Source organism: Sphaeramia orbicularis, chromosome 3 (genome assembly GCF_902148855.1).
Source record: "Sphaeramia orbicularis chromosome 3, fSphaOr1.1, whole genome shotgun sequence".
NCBI lineage: Eukaryota > Metazoa > Chordata > Actinopteri > Kurtiformes > Apogonidae > Sphaeramia > Sphaeramia orbicularis.
The window spans coordinates 43284288-43307868 of record NC_043959.1 but is presented as its reverse complement, the minus strand read 5'-3'; positions in this window follow the sequence as shown (position 1 = coordinate 43307868).

Here is a 23581-nt window from a genome sequence, read left to right as displayed (position 1 = left end):
TCTGATTAATCTGTCCATTCATACACTCTCTCCTCTCTTCTCCATCTCAAACAGAGTATTTTGTGCGTTGACATGAACCAGCCTCACTTTTTCTCTCTCTCCTTTCCTTTCACACAGTGTGTACGTGCGTAAGTATGCTTGTGCGTTTGTGTATTTGTCTGTGTATTTGAGACAGAGAGAGCATGAGAGTGAATTTGTTGGATGGAAAGAGAGTGACATAGGAGGAAGAAAAGAGCTCACACTTGGCCAATGACCTCTGTTTTGTCCACACACTGGTCACCTGTCACAAACACACACAGACACACACACACACGTTGTGTTTCCATGTGGGTCTTTACATTGACTTACATACATTTCCTGGAGACTTAACCTTGACCATAAACACAGCAGGCCCAGGCATATCCCTAACCCAGCTCTTCCTCTTCCCTTTAGGGTAGGACATGAACTGGGTTGTGGAGCTGTTTGTATTGAGTTTACAGAAAAGACATAAATGCAAAAGGAATTCTTTTTTGTATCAAAGTAGAAGAGTGTTTTCTGTGGACCTCCATGAGATGCAGTGGAGAAGAATGAGATGTAACAAGACAAAAAAAAAAAGCCCTAAAAGATACAGCAAGACAAAAAAAGACAAGGAGAAGACAACACAACAATATGTAAATCAATGCATCACAATGAAAATTAGCCCATGTAAAAGTAAAAGATACAACAAGTTGCAAAAAACTGAGATGTAATGATTTAAAAGAGGAAATGACAAATATGTAAAATGTAAAAGATGTAGCAAGACGTCATAAAGAGATTTTATAGAACAGTCAATACGACAATTCAAGATGTATTCATGCAAATTTGGATCCAGGTGGAATTGGGTGTTTTGGTTCTCAGTCTGAAAAAGTTTAGGAATCACTGCCCTAACATAAGAAAAAGTTCTAAATGTACCGTATGTCATTTCTGCTGCTAGGAACCTCTCAATCAAACAATAATAAAAGACACAGCGATTTAATGATGTCGTGACGTAGCATGAAATTGTGGATTATTGTTCTCACCACAGTTAAAGAAAATGTATGAGTTTACAGATGAGTTTTATTCATGTTAAATTTAGTGATGTACAGTCTTTTCATATTTCATCATCCCAGATAACATCAGAAACAAGGGATATGGCGGCAGGAACAGACAGTCAAATGAAACATGTTAATTTGAATAAGAAAATGACTGATATAATTTATGTTTACTATAAAGGCTGGTTTAACTACTCTATATATAACTGGGATGGAATGGGGATAAAAGAAGGCAGGAGAGTGAACTGTCATGAGAATCAGTTTGGTTTTATACATAAAATAATAATAATAATAATAATAATAATAATAATAATAATAATAATAATAATAATAATAATAATAATAATAATAATAATACATATGAAATGTGGATAAAAATCACCTCTTTTACAAAATGAGTGTGTCAAGGATGCCAGAAAATCACAGCAGAACTTTCATGACATTGGGACTGGAGTATTTCTGTGGGAGTGCCATGGGACAGGAGTGAGAATTTTCCTGTCACTTGCTAATGCACAAAAAATATATATATAACATAAATACACCTGTCCATTAAGTTGGAATAAAATATTTTTACCTCTCCTCTCATGAAACGGTTGTGACAATGTGATTTATTCTTGATAGATAAAGTATAACTGAAACTGAGTATGTAATCTTTGCACCTGGTCAAATGTTATTACTGATGTGTATAAATAGGAATAAAAAGAGGAATGTGTCTGAAAACAAAATTATTCCATATTTATGAGAAACTGTCTGCTTATTTTTATTTACTTAGTTTTTTTTTGTTTTTTGTTTTTTTTTAATCACAGAATGGATATGGGGAAAAGCAGTTTGTCTGAATAAAGGTTTTTTTTGTCCCTTTCTAAAATAAGCTATGTTCTGCCTCACATTAACTAATAGATCTACAAAGTGACATTATACAGGCCATTCAGGGTTTAGACACACATTTATACTGTAATTGAAACTCTACATAACCGTTATGCTGAGTGAAATGATCCATAAACCTAACGGAGACATGAATTATGATGTGTACAAGGAGACACTGTTGGGTTTATTTCCAAATAAACAGTGAGTTTCAGTTCACAAGGCTGACATATCAAACACTATTATGTACAGTTTTAACTTTGTAAAGCCTGAACCATTAAATCATTGACTGAAATTTCTAGTTCTTTGAAACTTGAGCCTTTATCAGTCCTTCTGAAAAACCAAAACATTTTTTTTCCCCCAAATATCAGTTTCCATGTATTGGTTTCAATTTTGTATCATATTTGATACATTGGGACTCAATGCTCAAATATTATTATTTTTGAACAAACTAAAACATAATATAGCACAAACCTGTCTAACAAATTGGTAATTCCTTTTCAAAATTGGGAAAGTTCTGCCTCCTTCCTCATTACTGACAATCTTGTGTCACTGGAGAGGCCTCTAGTGAACGAATTCTTCCTTCCTGGTGGATTATTCGTGTATTGCATGTATCTAATTGTATCAGGTTTTTCAAGACAAAAAATATCACACTGATCATGTAGAGGGCTTCAAAACTCATGTATCAAATATGATACATTTGGCGTTATAGGGTTAATGGATGCTCTACTCTTCAAACAGAGGGATATGGTCTAAAACCAGGAATTAATTAAAGCCCGGAATTAATTTAACATCAAGCAAAAGAATCAGCTCTCTTAGTTATACTGATGCTGACCCCATGAAAGTGTCTAACTGTATTTAATCCACAGCATAAGTCAGTGGAAATACATTTTATTAAATTAATTTTATAATCAGCCATAGAAAATCACCTGTATGACGAAACATACTCACACAACTGACATTTTGTGGATCATATTTAAATATTTCAATCTAAACAATTATCTTTGGCCTTTTTGTTGACTTTGTCATTGACAACTTACTATATAACATGAAAAAAAGAGGTATTTTGATAAGTGAATTAATTCAGATGACATCATCACACAGTAAATTTCAAGCTTTTTAGTCATGTTATCGCTTGACTTTTTTTGCTGATTGGCAATTTCAGTCACAACAAAAGAAACTGCATCATAACAGTGACTCTGTGACTTTGCACCTCTTTACTCTCTCTGTTGTGTATTAGCATCACAATTTGTCACCAGGACAAATCCCCACACAGCATCACTGACTAGAGATTTTTTGGCTAAATCTTGTGGGAAAACAGAGATTTCTCTCTCAACCATCCTCCATTGTTGAGTTTGAACAAACGAAGTGACCACAGCAGCCCAAGTCACACAATGACAGACAGCTTATTCAGCTACTTCATCTGTCGCAGCTCCCCAGGGACCAGGCTCTGATCTTTTCCCAGAGCTCCATCTTTCTCTTTCATTTACTTTTTCTCTCTCCCCCTCCTCCATTTCCTCTTTCGCCGTCTTTTCTTAATTGATTCTCGTCTGACTCAGTCAATATCTCTGATTTTCATGTTTTTCCACCTTAAATGTGCATATTTTCACTTAAAGAACAGTTTTAAGGATTAACATCACGTATAAATCAACTAAAAAACCAATGAATGTTTCTCTTTGACTACGAAGGAGCATTGTTTTTGTTTTTATTTTGTTTATTGTCATCTCTCCCTGGGGGTTAAAGCAGTTGTAAAGGCAAAGTCATTCCTTCAGAGACACCAGCTCCAGCTCCCATCAGCGCCTTCTGGCTATTACTGGTGCATCGTGGGAACAGCTTGGCGAGGACAATGATTGGCTAGAACAATGAAGTTGGGGGCAACACAAAGGACACGCCTACTTCATGATGGGAAAGAGCAGTGAAGGAAGCAGATGTTGCCACAGAGGACACATAGGAGGGGAGTCAGAGCGAGCTACAGAGACAGCAGATGTCTCTGTATCTAGGAAGCTTTGATTCGTCTCCTGATGATACAGATGTACCTGTTGTAAACATGACGATGCTGCTGGGATAAAGTCAGGTGCAATGTTTCTGCATCAAGATTGAGTGTGGTGTATTTCCTTCCAACCTGACAAGTTTAACCAAATTCCACTAAAATCATTACATTTTGTTTTTTAACTGTGCAAAAGAGGGCAAATTTATCATGCACGTCTTCTTATCCTTCTTAATCTGAGAACTGGATGAAGTTAAAAAATACAAACATTCAAGCTGATAACATGATTTGTGTGTCTGCACCCTAAAATACTTTTAAGTAGATTGTCCTGGATCCCTGTAATTAAGTTTTATGTGGATGTTTGGTATCCTTAATATCCAGTTTTGTGGTTTTAACTATGGTTCAGAACAATAACAGCATCCCTGGTTTCTAATGAAAGGGTCCTGCAGCATTTCTGAGGATGAGAAGCAAAGTGTGGAAATGCAAAATAAAAACAGCTGTAGAAAAAAGGTGAAGCATGTTGACTGGCCTCATTGTGGTATTGATAGATTCATAATAGCTGACACTTGTCTTCAAAACCCACTAGTTAACTTTGACATGTTCTGGTATACTGCAAATAAGGAATAAATAAATAAAGTGCTTTAATGAAATAATAATCAGTGGGGATGATCTAAAGGCCTTGTGATTGTAGGGCTCGTATCAGCTGACTATAAATGCCTTCAGTAGTGAATCCAACACCAGTGTCTGGTTCATCTTCTACATGTCCTGTCTTTCCTCCCTTTCCATCATCAAATAGATTATAGCAATGACCATCAATCTCTAAAATAAGATTAAATAATGGCTCTGGTACTCAGATGTTTAATAGTATCTAAAAGGGTGGCCTCTGAGGCACCAGCTGAAACTGAACCACAACTGCTGAGAAACTGTGACCATGTTACAGTCTGTAGCTGAACTACAGGAAACTACAGGAGATAGTGCTCTGCAGACTGTCTTCAATATCTGTCTTTCCTTGTACATTAGACTTTGATTTAAGTGCTGCTTCTCTGCTTCCTTTTATTGACTCTTTTGACGGTAGATGAACCAGTATGCACTAGATTTTTGGTGATCCTTCAGCTTTGTTTAATGTTGTTATTGTAAGCATTAATATAAAGTGGAGTCAATTCTAAAGAGATGAACAGAAAAAAAAATAATGACAAAATGAAATCCTCGAGACAATTACATTCGCCTGGAGAAACATAGGAGATTCTGTAGTTGTTTTAATAAATTAGACCAACTTTTCAAAAGCTTAAGACTTTCTAAAACCTGCATGGACACTCATCTAACTAAGCCCATGCATAACACGACAGCAAAAACTACCTTCAATAACAGTCATTTCTCTGCTGGTTATAAATAACACTTTGTAAATCCACATCTGATGCATTTTCATACAGGTGTGTCTATTTACAAACCTGAATGGAAAGAAAACTTTTTACAACAGAAAATGGTAGAAAAGTTGGTGTATTGATCAAATGTAAACATGACAGTGCAGAGGACTCAGAATCAGTGAATAACTGTGTTTGTGGAGCAGTAAAGAACCTGCAACACTCCAATTAACACTGGAAGCAACACCAGCACCAACATAATGAAGAGCTGCAGAAACAAATGTTAGACGAATGCTTTCACAAACTGTAGAAGAGTTTAAAACAACATTATAGAAGCAGACAATGGTTCATCTGGTTTTGGTCATTTGCTGATAAAATACCTATGGTAGTGCCTCAGCAGCTCAGTAGGTTATTATAAGAAATACAACATCTGACTAGTAAACATTTAAGTGATTATTATGTTGATTAAAAAAACAGTAACATTCACATGATAGTAACGGAAACATAAATAAATCTGCATTACTTCTTGCAGATTTTCTGAAAATGGGATTAAAACGTGCAATACACACATAGAAACCTGTCTACTGACATCATAGATGTTTTTTTTGTCCTCCTTGATGTAGTCCTCCTACACAGCACTAAATCTGAACTCTTACGAGTCACTATTCATTTTACATAAGCCAGTCACTTCACTGAGGACATTCATGAGGGCTAGACAAATTAGACGTCAAGTCAACACTTAATACTCACAAATTCATCCCATTAGTTAAAGACGTGACCAGCTGATGGGAGCTGGTCATTGTGTGTGCTCTCAGTGCAACAACAGAATCTTGGGTTAAAGTAATAAGTGAATGAGACATGTCTAGGATGCCATTTTTGATGGACAAAAATGTGGCTTTCTGTGTCTGATCCACAGAGACAACAGGTGTAGCTGAGATCTGGTAAGGTTTCTGTGATTAGGCGCTGCCCCTGTGTGTATAGTCTTTGTTTTCATGTGTGTGGTGTGTATGTGTGGGAATGGACCCTGGTCTGACTTGTTGATTAATGGCCAGTGTGTGTATGTGTGAAAACGTTCCCGGTCCTGTTTCCATGCTAATGAGTAGCAGCAGATGGGAAAGAGGAGGCAGGACCAACAATGAACAAATACACCAGCAGCCATACAACTTAAAAGAACCAAACAGACCAACATGCAGAGTCACACACCATGATCTTACACTTTTTACTTTGGAGTAAACACTGAATATGGTCAGTATCTTCAACAAGATCCTGGGCGTCACATGGGCATATGATGATAGTTCGCTAAAAACCCGCAAAAGACCAAAACACTCTCTACCACTGGCTGTGTATGTTTCATTGTATGTTCATTATATTCTGTGTAGTCAAGTATTTTTTAGCCAAAAAGAACGTAGCACCATGTTTGTCCTCATGCCCTGTTTATAGCATACAGATGGATGAAGTGATTAACAACTGGAAAGAAAACATGGTACAAGAGCAAAATTTCTAATCTCAGCTGTCTTCTCCAAGCTATTTACCACATTTTCACATTTATTAAATATTGCACACTTAGCTTGTATGCGCAACATAAAAACAATAGCTTGGCCTGGTTCCATGTTCATGGAATGTTTTCTCCATCAGAGTCTGGTATCTGGTCATCTGGAAAAACATTTCAAAACACCTTATTTGTTGAAGTAGCACATATGAATATGGACAAACAGAGCATTTATAGCATATATACAATGGGTAGCTTTGACATATCTATTTATGAGGATCTGGCCTTCAGAGTGACGACATTTTACCCATCTACAAATGGCTGTGTGAGGCACCAGATTCAATTTTAGGCTAGGTATTAGGTTTGTATTAGGTTTAGCTAAAGGTATAAGGTTTAGTTTGGTTTAAGGCTGATGTTAAGCGAATGTGTAACGTCAATGAGTGTCCTCACAAAGACAGAATTACAAATGTGTGTGTCACTTCCAGCACTAAGTGGCCGTCCAACTTTCAAGACAAATATAAACACTTCCTTCAAAGGTCAGATAATAGTGCCACTGATTAGAAGCGAGACGTGTGTGTGTTAAAGTGTGTGTATCATTCAGGCTGGTGGTGTTAACACTGCAGGAAACTGTGCCTGTTTCCTGCCAAGATCTCTTTATTTTTCCTTCTTTCTATCCTGATCCACATTTTGTTACACAAACACATTGTTTTTCACTCAGTGTCCTTAAAATCGTCTTTTGCTTTTAACCTTTAAAGGCCTAAACATCCATTAGCAACCAAAAGCATCTACTGATCTAAAATGTGTGATAACTGTGGTACCACTAATTCAATGAATACATTTAAATAATTCAGGTTAAATGCAGTTTTTCGACATCTCAGCAGTATTAGAAGTGTGTTTTTTTGATGTTCAGAGGTTCTGTAATGAAGATGGAAACACTGTCATCTTCTATAACATTGATTCACAAATAAAACCCATGTAATTTGATAAATGGAAGTAGATGCTGGTTTTTATGTTCAGTCGATGACATATTTTGCTGAAAAAAAGTCACTTTTTATTCAGTTTTGTCTCTTTTGATATAATAATAGTCTTTGAATTTACTCTGAGTTTTAATGAACATCTCCATTAAAAGTAAATTAAATGTAGGAAAATACAGAATTTTCACTGAAAAGGGCAAAATGCAGAGGATTTGGTTGTAATAAATGGTAATGAATCACATAGAAAATGTAGAGGAAAAATGTGGCTGAAAGAGACAACAAAACCAGTTCTAGGTCTTGATGGGTTAAACCAGACTATTGGACACAATCAGTGGGTCATGGATGTTATCTCTGAACTACTTACCTGGGCAGTGTCAAGCTCTGAGTGCCACACTATGAGTTATATACATGGGAATGAGTGTGTACTTGAGGTCCTTGACAAAACACAAGTCAGCTCTTTGTTACTTGTAAACAGACATATACAGTAGCAGAAATGGGGGGAAACATATGATGAATGTGAGGCAAACAGATTTTAGCTGCAGGAGCCAAATGCTGACAAAGTGACTCTCGGCCAAGTCAAAAGAAAACAAAACACACACACTCAGACCAGTGTGTGCGTGCGTGTGTGTGTGTGTTTAATGCTCCGAGACTCGTGAGGAATGCTTTAAGTGTGGCTGTAGTAGCAGCGAACAGGAAATGGATTTCCAGAGACAGGAAGTACCTTCGTGGAGAGAGGAAGTGTTTGCCAGCATCCGCCCTCTGTCTGCTGGATGTGGAAGGAAGAAGGGAGGGTTTAGGAAGAAGAGAGAGAGAGAGAGAGAGAGAGAGAGAGAGAGAGAGAGAGAAACAGGGTGGGTTTGTGCTGTAGGTGTGAGGGTCCAGCAGAGGTTTGGTCCCATATGTTCACTTAGAATGAATGTTTTATAGCTCATACTGCAGTACCAAAAAATCCGAGGCGCATAAATTATCTATTGGCATAAAATTTATTTCTGTCTCATGTCTGTGCCTCATCCACACTTGTGCAACTGATCTTATATCTACTTGAAACCTCGGATTATTCTTCATTATTACCTTTCATTCAGTAGGTTAAAACATCTTCAAAAACATACACACAGAACAAATATAAAAAAGAGACCAGCTGTCCACATTTAGCCTCATTGTACTGAACAGGGAAAGTATGATCTCAGACCATTGAACTAAGGCTTCATAGGGAGTCTTCCTTTTACAGCATGTCACAGTTTTTCTCATCTGCTTAAAAACATATGTTCATTAAGTTATATTTCCATACAGTCCATGAGCTTGAACTGCAAATTGTTGCCAAAATTACATATTTCAGTTCTTACATAATGACTTAGTATGAAATACACCTATAGAGGGTATGCACGTGACATCACCGCTAGTGGAAGTCACTGTGGTTCCACCCACTGAGTGGCAGAAAGTGGGAGATGAGTGACAGCGTTAGCTTCATTACTGTCTAAACTGAAGAACAATATTTAATAAAAAATGGGGAAGAGCTGTTGTGCGATTGATTGTATGAACAGGTTTGAAAAGCAGTCGGAGCTATCGTTTTACAGGCACCGAAAGACAAAGAAAAGAAATGTAGATGGACCCAGGAAACCAAACCTAGATTTGTGGATCCCGTTTGGTGTCAGGTAACATTAATTTATGCTGTATTTTTGGGTAAAATCAGACCTTAAATGATGTATTGTTTTGACTAACGTTACTTCTTAGTAAAGCTCTTGGTTTCATGATCAGATCCTTTATGGTTTTTGTCTTCATTTTGTGATTATGAACCTTGTGCTCCTACATGATTAGTAAACTAACTTAAACTGAGGCTAACCTAGTTTTTCAAATACGGGGGTACTGGAGAATAAAGCTTCGACAGAGTATTAGGGCCACATAAGAAAATAAAAACGCTTGTCACTACGAGTATAAAGTCATAAAATATCGGTATAAAACCCATCATTTTATGATAAAGTCAAATACAAAAAGAATCACAATGTTATGAGAATAATGTCGTAGTTATTAAAAAAAAAACCTCGTAATTTAACAAAAATGTCATTCGTTTATGAGATTAAGGTCGTCATATTCTGACAATAAAGCCATAATATTACAAGAATAATGTTGTGCCCTGCTGGTCCACAGCAGTAGTATCTGTGTTGTATAAAGTACTTGATATGAACTTAGACATAAATCTCCTCAGTACCAGTAGATCCTGCATATATTCACGGGTCAGTACATTTACTACTGTAAATGGACTTTGGATCAGTTGGTTCTCTGCCTAGTTTTAGCCCCTGGTCATCAGTGATGATGAAACCATGTATATTTGTTTCAGGTAAAAATAGCGATTATCTCCTTCACCCTGGATGTCCGGATACGCGATTTCAGGCCGCATGTCAATGTTAGTGGACCACTTGTTCTTTGGTAGCTCGTACGGATCCATGTCCAGTCCAATTGTCCTTATTTTAATTTCATATTTCACATTTTCCCGTACTCACTGTGTTTACTGCTATACTCTTTCATGTTGAGCAGGTTGGTTTTTGCCACTCAGTCTGACTTAGATGGGCGTGGCCCGGGGGGAAGTGACGTATGTGCATACCCTCTATTCATCTGAATCACTTCAAACTTAATTTGCACAATTTGTTAATGTTTTTGATACTTTACACAGTAGAATATATGCAAAAAAGGAAAGTCAGTATGTCACCACATGTAACATATGTTTTTCTCCAAAGATGATTTTACTACAGGTAATATACCCTGCTGCACTCTGTGCTCTGTTGATATGCCCTTTTAAAAATAGTTTGTTCACTTTATTCTTGCATTCAGATCTTTCCATATCCAACAACTGACACGTAAAACCTTCTGTAGACACCTTGACTTGACAAATTCATCACGATAGAGGTTTTGAACTTTGGTGCATTTTTACTTCTTTCCAAAGACAGAAAAATCAGAAAAATGTTTATTATACTGCATCAGAGTATCAAAAAGGTATTCTATGTAGTAATGATGATATTCTAAATCATCAACAGCGGTGGGTGTTGTTGGACTCCCACAGCTGCCCAAAACAGATAAAGTAACACTAGGTCTCCACAGACGGTTTCACCCACTGAATAAAGTGTGATTCTTGTTTACACACATCTGTGTTATTATATCACAAGGTTTTCTGCTTCAAATACAAACCCTGAGAGTTGGTCAAAATAACACTGTGTCTTAAAAGCTTCATGCATTAGCTGATAGTTAACATTATACCTCTGTTAGCGTAGCTTTGTTTTTAGACATAAAACAGCCATATTTAACCCATAAGGACCCAGTGTGACTTTTGTGTCAGTTCCCAAATAATTCTTTTCTCTCTATTTAACCTTTCCTAATTGATTTCTCACCATTTATTATAATATTATTCTCTGTACTGAGCATTTTTTTTTCAGTAAAAATCATTTATTTTCCTATATGTAATTCACTGATTATGTAGATGTTCATAAAAGCCCAAGAGTAAATTCAAAGGTCATTCTATAAAAACAGAAAAAACTGAAAAAAAGTCACTTTTTCAGTAAAATCTATCATTAACTGAACATAAAACAAGTGTCTCCATCCACTGTCATGGATCCAACTCCATGGGTTTTATGGGTGAATCAATGTTGTAGAAGATGATGTTGTTTCCACGGTAACTATGTCCAAATGTGTCGTATCTGATGACCATGAAAAGATGACAAACTGCATTTTACACCAATTATTTATATGTATTGGTAGGATTAGTGGATCAATAGTTTAGATCAGTGGATGCTTTCTGTCGATGGTGGATGTTTGGGTCTTTATGGGTTAAACCACAAATCACCTCTGTTTTCTGTGTGGTTTGAGTTGTCAATAGCACTAAAGATCCGAACAAGGTCAGAACTGCCACTGTTTAGTCGACAAAGAGCAGCAAAGCTAATAACATCACATAGTAACCTATTCAAAAGCATCATAACCCAATTTACTAAAAATTTACAGAAAAATGTCATGATCTCAGCATCAAACTTCATACTTTGAAGCTGCATCTGGTGGTGAAAACAACGAGAGCAATTCTATTCTTTGAGTGCTTTTTTACTCTCCTCATTTTCTCACTTTGATGTTGTTAGAAGAACCTGACTTTCCGGACCTAACGCCCACCTACGCCCTTAGGATGAAAAGAAACACCCAAGATCAGTGATGGAGAAAATCCTCTGTATCCAGCGACCAGAATCTGAACTGTGAAGAGCTGGAGTCTGCTGTAACATTCACTGTTTTGGAATAAAATAATCAACACATTTAAATTGGTGTAAAACTAAAACATCCCCATATGTTTCATAATGTCATGTAGTTATTTTATACCAGGGTAAACCTCCACCTCCACGCTCTCACACTCCCCTCTGTCTGGGCATGTCTCCAGAATCCAGTTGCTGCATACATGACGATTTTAACACGTGTCATCTCCTCACATTCCCTGGAGAGAGATAGTTTGAGGTGAAAGGTCAGAGGTCAGCGTAGTGTGTGTGGTGGTAAGTAGCTGAGGAACCTGAGTTTGCAGAGTTCAGAGGAAGAGCGACATACCACACACACACACAGTCCAGCTTTGCCACATGGGCTCTGTTTTGTCACCATCGTGGCTTTCCTGGACCTGTTCCCGACTGTCACTCTATCTCTAAAGACAGAGGAGGTCGGACACATTCGCTACAGTAACAGGGTGGAGATTGAGGACTGTACACCGACATCTTATTAATTTAATTTTTGTCATAACAGGAACAAACGGTAGAATAATTCTGTTGAGGCATTTAAGTCTGTGAGGTATGAAGTTTAATGTAGTGAGAGTGATTGTGTGGACGTCGCCCTCGATGGACAGATGGTCCTTTGTGACTCCTGACACCTGCCAGCTGCTGCTCTGCTCCTCTTCACCTCTTTTCTTCTTTTTCCTTCTCTGCTCACCTCATCCTTCTCCTTTTTCCTCTTTCTTCCTTGCTGTTCTTTTTATCCCTACTTTTCTTCCTCTTTTTTCTCCCCCCACCCTCTTTCATTTTAGCTGCTGTTAACTCAGCTTTAGAGGATCAAATAAGAGGAAGGGGTGTGGTGACTTTAGCTTTTCAGGTGTTACTGTCAGGTTTCCAGCGAGGGAGAGGTGAAAAGAACCGTTACAAGAATATACCGCACAAATCCACATTTCACACATATAATTTACATATAATTATTCAATTACATGGATGTGTATTTGGTTTGACTATTTTGTACTTTTTTTTTTTTTGAAGTGAGAGCATGAGGAGATTTTTTATTCTGTTGCTGTGTTTCTATTCATCTCTTTCAATGCTCTTGATTAAAGACAGCACAGCATGCAGGTACACATGAATGTGAGTTTTATATGCACCATCTAATCATAACACGTGACCTGCAATATACGTCCTTTTGGAATAACAGAAAAAAGTCTTTTAAAACTTTTCAAACATATGATCAACTAGAAGCACTCGGAGAGCGCAGACCTCCGCCAAGGCTGATCAGTGGCCCCCCCCGTGGGCCCCCCCACGCCAAGGAGGTTATGTTTTTGCCAGGGTTTGTTTGTTTGTTTGTCTGTCCGTTAGTGTGCAACATAACTCAAAAAGTTATGGACAGATTTTGATGAAATTTTCAGGGTTTGTTGGAAATGAGCCCCCCCGTGGGCCCCCCCACCCCCGATCACCCCCAAAATTTAATCATTTCTTCCTTATCCCATTTCCAACAAACCCTGAAAATTTCATCAAAATCTGTCCATAACTTTTTGAGTTATGTTGCACACTAACGGACAGACAAACAAACAAACAAACCCTGGCAAAAACATAACCTCCTTGGCGGAGGTAATTATAAATGATCAAAAGTCAAACATTCCAAGTGTCCACAAATACAAATTACACAGGTGTTTTATATGCAGTGTCCGACCACAATAGCACGTGACATGCAATATACATCATCTTAGAACTACAGAAAATAACTTATTAAACCTTATCATACATACAGTCAATCATAAATCATCAAATATTTTGAATGTCTACAAATACACATAATTTTTAGTGATCAAACTGCTTTGTACTCATATTTATAAACAGGTGTTACTCAAATTTCTACAGGTCCATGTAGTTATACTGTCCATCTGAATGTAGTGACAAACACCACAGCATGTGTGCACAGTTCTTATTGACAAAAATGCAAGAACAGATTTACAAAAATGGATTTACAAAAGCAAAAACAAAAGCAAAGAAAAAACAATATTAGGCAACGTTTAGTCTGATGAAGGGCCTCGGCCCGAAACGTCACAGAATAAATGATTTGGGAGCTCACAGGTTGTGCGGACCTTCCTTCATTTTTTCATGGGTAATTTTTTTGGGATCCTGCACACCTCCTATTTTTGGATGTGCGTGTCGTTTATCTTTTTTCATTATTTGACTATTTTGTTCTCATATTCATTGTTGTATAAAACATGTATATTTTCTGTATTTAAAGTTCAATGTGTAGATTCAACAGGAATTTAGAGGAATCTATTTATAGAAATGGAAAATAACATTAATAACTGTGTTTAATTACCTCCGCCAAGTGTAACGGCGGAGGTTATGCTTTCATCAGGGTTTGTCTGTTTGTCTGTCAGTCTGTTAGCAAGATAACTCAAAAAGTTATGGACGGATTTTCATAAAAATTTTCAGGAAATGTTGATACTGGCACAAGGAACAAATGATTAAATTTTGGTGGTGATTGTGGGGGGGGCAGGGGACTGACCTGCCTTGGGGGAGGTCTGCGCTCTCCTAGTGTTTTTCTAGTTAGTGTATAATTTACTGAAAATAAGCGTCATTGTGTTTTGTTTCTTAGAATGAACCATTAATATCTAGAGGAAGTGAGTTCACCATGTTTGTACAGTAGCTCAGAACAGGCTTCCTTGTTGTCTTTTTTTTTATGACTTGCATTCTTTATTAACTTTTTCCAAACATATCACACCATCGTACATCAAACACCAACATTAGAGCATTGGTAAACTACCCACCTTCCCCGCCCACCCGTAACCAGAAGGGGTCTTCATATCGATATTGTGGCCTTTATCCTACTTACATCAACCTTGAGTATCCATGTATATAATATTTACATGCACCACAAATATCTACACAGAGGTGTCCAATCACAATACACACATGTACACACAAGGCATGTGATCACCGTCTTTTCTGTGTGAATCTTCTTAGCCTTTAGTCTTTGAGATCTACAGATTCCAGGTATTTGCTTCATTTCAAATGATATGTTTCCGTCTTGTCCTGCATCCTATATGACATTCTTTCATATCCCACTACTTTTCCAACTAACATCATCCACTCCTGGAACAGAGGCTCTCCATATTTCTTCCAGTTCCTCATTATTGTTGTCTTTTTTACATTTTATAATGGGTGACTCGGCATTTTTGTACTTCACCATCACAAACCAGCATTAACATCCCCTGAACTAAAAACGCCAGAGCAGACCAAACACTTACTCTATGGGAGATCTTTAGCATTTTTAGCAGCCAAGCAATAGGTGGACAGTGATGCAATCTGCAACTTCAAAACTAGTTTTCACTAAATATCACACATTGTTGTAGCTTTAACCCTTTCATGCACAGGTCGCTCCAGTGGACAGTTATTCTACAGCTGTTCTCTTGTGTATTCATGGGTTTTGTTGTTTTAGTTCCATATCAGCCAACACAGTGGACACTTATGCATCATCCCATACACTGACATTCATACCATTACTGTAACTGTGCAGTTCTTGATAAACCTGATCTGCAGTGACATGTTTGAATGTCAATTAATTATTTGTTAGACTAAAAGTTTGTTTTTTTTTTTGCATATTATCTCCATGAACTGAGTAATTACTAGCATTAGAATATGTTAAAATGTGAGAAGACATCAGATTAGCAACATTAAAAATATTTTTATTTCATTCTTTTCATATCACTTTCTGATATTGAGTTTTAAACACGTTTCTTTACTTCAAAAATTAAATGCATGGATATTTTTGTAACTCCATAGAAATAAAAAAGACTCGATCACATTGTTTTTTTCATGGCTAAGGCAGAATAAAAACACTCAAAAAAATAAATCTTGACTCAAGTTCTCACAATTCATGCATGAAAGGGTTAATGTACTGTAATATACTGTATGTGTTAGATTCCTGTACAAATGACACCCACTGTGCGTCTATCCGACAACTGCAGCTGATCCAGAATGCTGCTGCTCGAGTCCTCACGAAGACCAAGAGAGTGGACCACATCAGTCCAGTTCTGAGGTCTCTACACTGGCTCCCTGTCTCTCAGAGAATAGACTTTAAAATTCTCTTGCTAGCATATAAAACACTGAATGGTTTAGGCCCAAAATACATCAGAGACTTTCTAGTCCAGTATGAACCATCCAGACCACTCAGGTGGTCTGGTGCAGGTCTGCTCTGTGTTCCCAAAGTCAGAACTAAACATGAAGAATCAGCGTTCAGTTTCTATGCTCCGTTTATCTGGAACAAACTACCAGAAAATATCAGGTCTGCTGAGAATCTGAGTTCTTTTAAGTCAAGGTTAAAGACTCACCTGTTCACTGCTGCCTTTGACTAAAAGGCTTTTGACTTTTTAAATTTTATATTCTCTTTTGAAACTCTGCACAGCAACTCTTACTTTAATATGTGTGTGTTTTTATTTATTTTTTTGGATTTTATGTGTTGTTTTCTTACTTGCTGTTTTTAATCACCTTTTACATGTTTCTTTTATAATGTTTTAAATGTGTTTCTTTTTCCCTGTCGTTGTATTTCAATGTCCTGTGTGAAGCACCTTGAATTGCCTTGTTGCTGAAATGTGCTATACAAATAAACTTGCCTTTGTTTTGCTTTATCAATTGAGTGTTGTGTTTAATTAAGGAGAGTAAAGCAGATTCATGTACTTACTGCTGACTGTGGATGAGGCAAACTGTTTTTAGCATGTAAACATGACACTAAGTGAACATGCAAATACAGATTTTATGTTTCTTTTATTTAACCTTTATTTAAGCAGGAAAAAAAAGACTCATTGAGATTAAAAATCTGTTTCACAAGACTTTCCTGGCCAAGACAGCAGCAGAAGAAGTTACAGAAAATAGAAATTACAGCCATTCACTCTAAATATGTACATAAAACACAGTAAAACTCAAGTTCTAAAGCCATAAATAAAACACTATACTAGTAACAAATGAATAAAATACCCACAATGAATTACTGTTGAACTGAACATCATGACAAATTAACACACAATTTAGGATTCTGTCTTCAAAGAGAAAGTGACAAAGTCAGGTACTCCTCAGCTACAACAGCAGACATGGAGCCAAGACACACCAATAAATTCAGGGTTTCCTCTCTTTTTCTCTGAAGAAGACAGAAATGTCAAAACATTGTCTGTGTTTGCACCATTAAAAGACTTTAAATTTATTGTTGTCATCCTGCAGCTTTTCCCCGAGGTTCTGATATTTTAAAACAGGACCTTTGACTGAATTTTACAAAGGAAAATGGGGTCCCATTATGTCTCCTGGTTATGTTTTTTTTTGACATTTGTATTCAGTTCTTGAAGAGGAGTTTCTTTCACCTCTTTATTTGTGACGTCATGGTGACCTTCACTTGTAAAAGATGTTGGAAGGGTTTGCTGCAGAGTGTTGGTGTCCCTGCTGGGTGACACGTGGGCTTAAAAAATCAGAGTGGATTCCAGACAAACTCACACAGCCTGAGAAAACAAGCCCGTCTGTCTTTCTGACCGTCACTCTCACCTTCTCTCTGCTCTGTGTCTGTATGTGGGACGGTCCACCGGTGAGGACAGCTGGCGGCTGAGTGGGGATGTATATCTGACTGTGTGTGTGTAGGTATCTAGGTTTATGTGAGTGTCTTTGTCTTTGTGCATGTGTGATCCTAAGAGGTCAGGGGTCAAGCTGTGGTTCACAGAGAGCCACGATGTTCCCCTCCCAACAGGAAGGGAGGGCACTGTCCATATGCTGTCTTCATTCACACACACGTATATAGGTTCACACGCTCACACACCACACAGACGAGTACAGTCCCAATCCCAGCAGGTACACAAACTGACACACAACACCGGGTTAATAGAGTTAAGGGAGGTTAAAACCACCAAATCAAATAAAAACAGGTTTGCAAAACAAATGAAAAAGAGCTGGAGGTAAAATAGGTTTTGTTGTAATTTTCCTCACGTTGTTAATAGTTCCTGATGTAGAATTACACTGTTTTGTACACTTTAATAAATGGTTTGTAGTCATTGTTTGATGCATTCTTTTAACCCGTGTTTTTCTATAAATCTAAAAATCCAACACAAAAAATAATATACACACAACCCAATTCCTCAAAATAATAAGAGAAATAGAACTCTGTATCTTCTCATTAACTAAAGTGAAATCTGCGACTAAAAAATTAAAAACTAATGAAAATTCCCATCTGTAATGACAAAAACACATGCAGCAGTTTTGATCTGCTCTGCCAGATGAATCTGAAAACACTTTTTTTTTTTAATCCAATTTTGCGTCTAGGACCATTTCACTGAAAAAAAAAATACACACACACTGCTCCCATAAATCTTGTATACAATCCGAAAAACAAAATAGCACATACTGAACATCTTTGAATTAATTTAAGTAATTACTATCTTAGTACAGTTACAGGAATTAAAAAACAACTTTTTCATTTTATTTTCTTAGTTTTGCATGTGTTAATGCACTTATGAGAAGTTTGTGTTGGAGTTTCTGTTGTGTCTTGACATCAGTAAGAGGTGGTAAAAGTACACACTTTTCTTTACTCAAGTAGAAGTTCAGGTGCTCGTGTAAAAACGTAAAAGCACTTTTTCAATGTTGTGACTCAAGTAAAAGTCAAACAGTATGAGCTAGTATTAAATTTTCTGGGTACTCCTTATGACTACTGACTGCATTTGTAAACCTGGTTGTACACTGTTGTGGCTGTAGAAGAGCAGAGGAGACACAAAGAAGTATTTAAAGCCTCAACAGTTATTAGTGTGTTGAGGCTTTGATCATGGATGTAGGTAACTGAGAAATACAGTCAACAAACAACCAAGTCCAAGCACAAATCAGACTCCTCACACTCTAAACTTATTCATATTAGCAGACATGAAAACCTTTTTGTGTCATGGGACACAAAAACCATAATGGACACACATGTTGTCTTTGTTTTTCATCGTCTTTCCTGAGACCTTTTACTTCCATTTACTTTTATTTCTATTCCTCATATCAGCCTCATGGCATATTTGCATAAAAGTCTTTTTTTTTTTTTGGCAAATTGTGGTATCTGTGTAACTTTACTCTCTTAACAATGCTGCTTCATTTTTCATCACTGGCTATGACCTGTAAAAATATGACTGAGGCAACTATGCCATGAGGCTAATGATATGCATGTATTTATTGTATTTTATCCATTTAACTGACTGATGTTATAAAATATCTTGAGAGTTTAAGGTTTATCTCAGTTTAGTTGTAGACGTCCTGTGGGTGGGAAATGTTATCACTGTATATCATATGAATTTTGCAAATGTAGAGATCTTAGTAAATGTATGTAAATATGTTATTTATGTAGTTTGTCCAGATAGTTTATCAGGTTGCACTTCATCTTACATTGTTGTGCTTGTTTGTAATTTGTGAATCAACTAAACTGACTGAAAAAGAGACATTTACAAGGTGACTTATGACTCACAGCTCATGTTATTTTCACAGACAAACAGCATTTATTCAGGCTCAGCTTCGTGCTAAAGCTGTTTAGGACAGCAGTGTGAAAGTTTGGGAGTTTGCTGCAAAAAAAAGATACTTTCCACCTCGACCTTCTGCCTCTATTTTGTTTCCCCTCCCCTCAAATACAAACACTTTCACTTTTTAAACACACTCGCTGACACTTGTTTGGCTCTTTCTCATTCTCTCTCTCTTGTTGATTAGACAGTTCTTTTCCCTTCAGATTACTTTATTTTCTGCTTTGCCAGCAGGCTCCAGACGTACGCAGCGTGTGCAGCCAGCAGCCAGCTGCATACAGCTGTGTCCTCGTGGTGTTTGACAACATATTTTACAGGCTTCAGAGGGCGATGCACACACACATTTACACACTGCAAGGGCAGAGTTTAGGATTTATTATAGCTCGACACACTGATAAAAAACAGGACAGCTGCTCCCAAACATATGGCTGCAGATCATATTGACATGGTCTGACGTGTGTGTTACAGACAGAATCTAAGATCACAGGTTGTTATCTAAACCTGTCAGCAGAGAAAGTAAAGCAGAGTTCATTCCTGAACAGGCCTCAGTGAGATTACAGGACAGGAACATGAGTGGAAGTGTGCTGTAAATCACCATAATGGGCTGATTTAAAGCACAGAAAATATCTGGGTTCAATAAGTAAACGTTAAATGATCTGTCATGATAAAGTGGCATATTTAACCGCATTTCTGATTAAAATAGATTAATTTATGTCACCACCAAACTATCTAGTACAAATACTTAATTGTTGTACTTGTAATAAAGCTGTAGGTATCTGCACTTTACATATTTTACTATTTTACTTTTTTTTTTTTACTAGCTCAACAAAAAAACAGACTTGATACTTTCGTTTTAATGCTTTTTAGGCCGTTATTGATTATTTTATATCAGCAAAACACCAATCACCAAGACTGATTTCAACCAACACAGATGGATAGCATGACAAAATGATCAAATGTGTTTTAAAACCCATTACTGACTCTGGAAACTGTTTTGCACATTGGAATGATGTAATATTTACAGTATACAGCTGTTGTTTTTTGTGTTATTATTTGAAGATCCACTAGTATTTACATTATATGAGTTTGATATGAGGTTTAGTTAGTTTTCAATACAAACTACTGGGGAAATATTATTAAAAGATCTTCTTTTTACTTTTATATTTTGAGTGCATTTCAATGCTTGCACTTTTTTACTTTTACTGCTGTAAAGTTGAATCAGTATCTCAGTTTTATAACAGTTATCTTTTTATGTATGTGCTTATATTTATATGTGTGGAGTATTCTTTAAGCACTGTTCAATAAGACAGAAAAACCTCTTTAAAACTAAAGTGGATGGTTACGGAACAAAGACTTTGACCTTTACTGACTTCCATTGTCGTATTTATTACATAAGCAAATAAATACTCTTGGTGAGATATAATCACTGTCTATAAAATGATGATAGATACAAGTCTAATGATTAAATTTAGACAAACAAAACAATACTCCCTGGTTCTCACACCTCCCCATCTGCACTTTCTCAGATAACTCTCAAACAACAGGCAGGTGGGACACAAACACACACACATACTGTAGCATTTCAGGAATGCGGATCCTTAAACAAATGTTGACTGTTTACACTGGAGTTGTTTATGTACTTTCTGCTCCACTTGTTGTTATTGTTTTTGTTAGGGCTGTAAATCTGACATCAGCAATACCAATTACCCATTCCACCTCCAACAGGTCTGGATTCACATATGGGCCCCTTCAGCGTGTCAGGGGTTACAAAGATGTTTTTTGTTTTGGTTTTGTTGTTGTTGTTGTTGTCTTGTGTTTTTTTTTTGGGGGGGGGCACTTACTTTCAATGATAATAATATTAATAATAAAACATTCACATGTCATTATACTTACCTTCTCACTGGAGAATACCTACGGAAATGAAACATGATGTGTATTTGTTAAAGTCACACAGGCAAGCAGATGCTGCCCTCTACAGGTAAACAGTAGAAACAGTCTCTGGTTCATTTAATTTACAAGAAACTGTGCTTTACATGAAATATTCATCCAACAATAATCAGCAAAACAAAAACATGTACAGTTCTCAACCCTCCGGTATTTACTAAGCACCAAGTCTGCCTTGTTGGCAAACTTGTGGAATAATGTCAAAAAATTTTCATACAGTTTGTTTTTAAATTTTTTTTTTTTTTTTTTTTTTTAATACTTTTTTCTATTTCATCAACTTGAGCTGTGAATAAATATACCAAATACTCAATAATTGTCACATTTTTTTAACCCTTTAAATGCCGTGTTTGTAATGTAAACAAACCATTTTTTTGGATGCAAAAAACAAAAAAAAAAATATTTTTTTCAATATTCTACATAAAAGGTGGATCACATATTATTTGAATTTTGCAGCCTGGCATATGTCAATGATTAACTCCAATATTGGTTAATTTGCAATATTATTTTTGGCACTAGGTCAAATGTTCAAAAATACTAGCATCTGTCACCAAGTGTGCGTAAAATGCACACCTATAAATCAAACTATTAAATATGATATATTGATTTATTTTTCTGCTCTTATTTGATATTATTTTTGTAAATCAAGGTCAGCCCTAATCATACATATCAAATGGAAGAAATAGTGTAGTTTTTGGCACACTTGGAAGACACTAGTCTTGTAATTTTCTTTTGTTTACAATGTGCAAATTTTAGTTGGTGGCCAGAATGTTAAAGATCATGAAAAAATGAACAACTTTTTAATTCTAATCTTATTTAAATTATGAAAAATAATATGGAGTTTTTAAAACGAAGTGCAAAGTGTGCCTAAAAAGCGCACCCGGATACCGAAGGGTTAACAGAATTATTAGACTACTTTCCCCTATTTGTCTCAAAGACCATCCAGCATCATGAAGTGCATTAATGCAGACTCTTTCATTTTCAGTGAACTCTTAACATTTTACCATTTTGAACAGGAATGAGGAATTTCAACCTGAATTCATTTTTGTATTCCCATATCTGTCAGTTCACTGGGCTTCTCTGAGACGTCAGAAATGAATTAAGCATAACATTCAATCACTAAAACAATTTTTTTTCTGTTCAGGAATACAAGTAAATAACAATAATTTCATATCTTAACCCATAAAAACCCAGTGCTATATAGAGGGGTTGGACAAAATAATGGAAACACCTTAAAAAATCAACAAAATATAATATTAAATTAATATGGTGTAGGTCCGCCTTTTACGGCAATTACAGCCTCAATTCTCCGAGGTATTGATTCATACAACTTGTGAATTGTTTCCAAAGGAATTTTAAGCCATTCTTCAGTTAGAATACCCTCCAACTCTTTTAGAGACGATGGCGGTGGAAATCGACATCTTACTTGAATCTCTAAAACTGACCATAAATGCTCAATAATGTTGAGGTCTGGGGACTGTGCCGGCCATACGAGATGCTCAACTTCATTAGAATGTTCCTCATGCCATTCTTTAACAATTCTAGCTGTATGGATTGGGGCATTATCATCTTGAGGTGAAGGTGTTTCCATTATTTTGTCCAACCCCTGTATGTCATAGTTTCCAAATGTATTTTTCTTTCTATTTGAACACTTCTTAAGCAATTTACCACCATTTATTGTAATATTATTCTCTGTATTTTGCTTTTTTTCAGTGAAAATCAGATATTTTACTATATTTAATTGACTGATCATGTAGATGATCATGAAAAGCTCTGATTAAAGTTGAGGGTTATTACATCGAAAACCGAGACAGCTGAAGAAAAACTGTCTTTTTCAGTCAAATCTCTCATTAAATGAACAGAAACCTAGTGACTCCATCCACTGTCATGGATCCAACTCCATGGGTTTTATTGGTGAATCAATGTTGTAGATGACGGTGTTTCCATGGTAACTACAGAGCCTCAGAACGTCCAAATGGGTCATATCTGATGACCGTGAAAAGATGGATATCTATATTTTACACCAATTATTTACATGTATTGATAGGATTAGTGGATCAACAGGTATTAAACAGTTTAGATCAGTAGATGGTTTTGGTCGCCGGCAACTGTTTGGATCTTTATGGGTTAATGAAATATTAATAATGGGCTATACTATTTT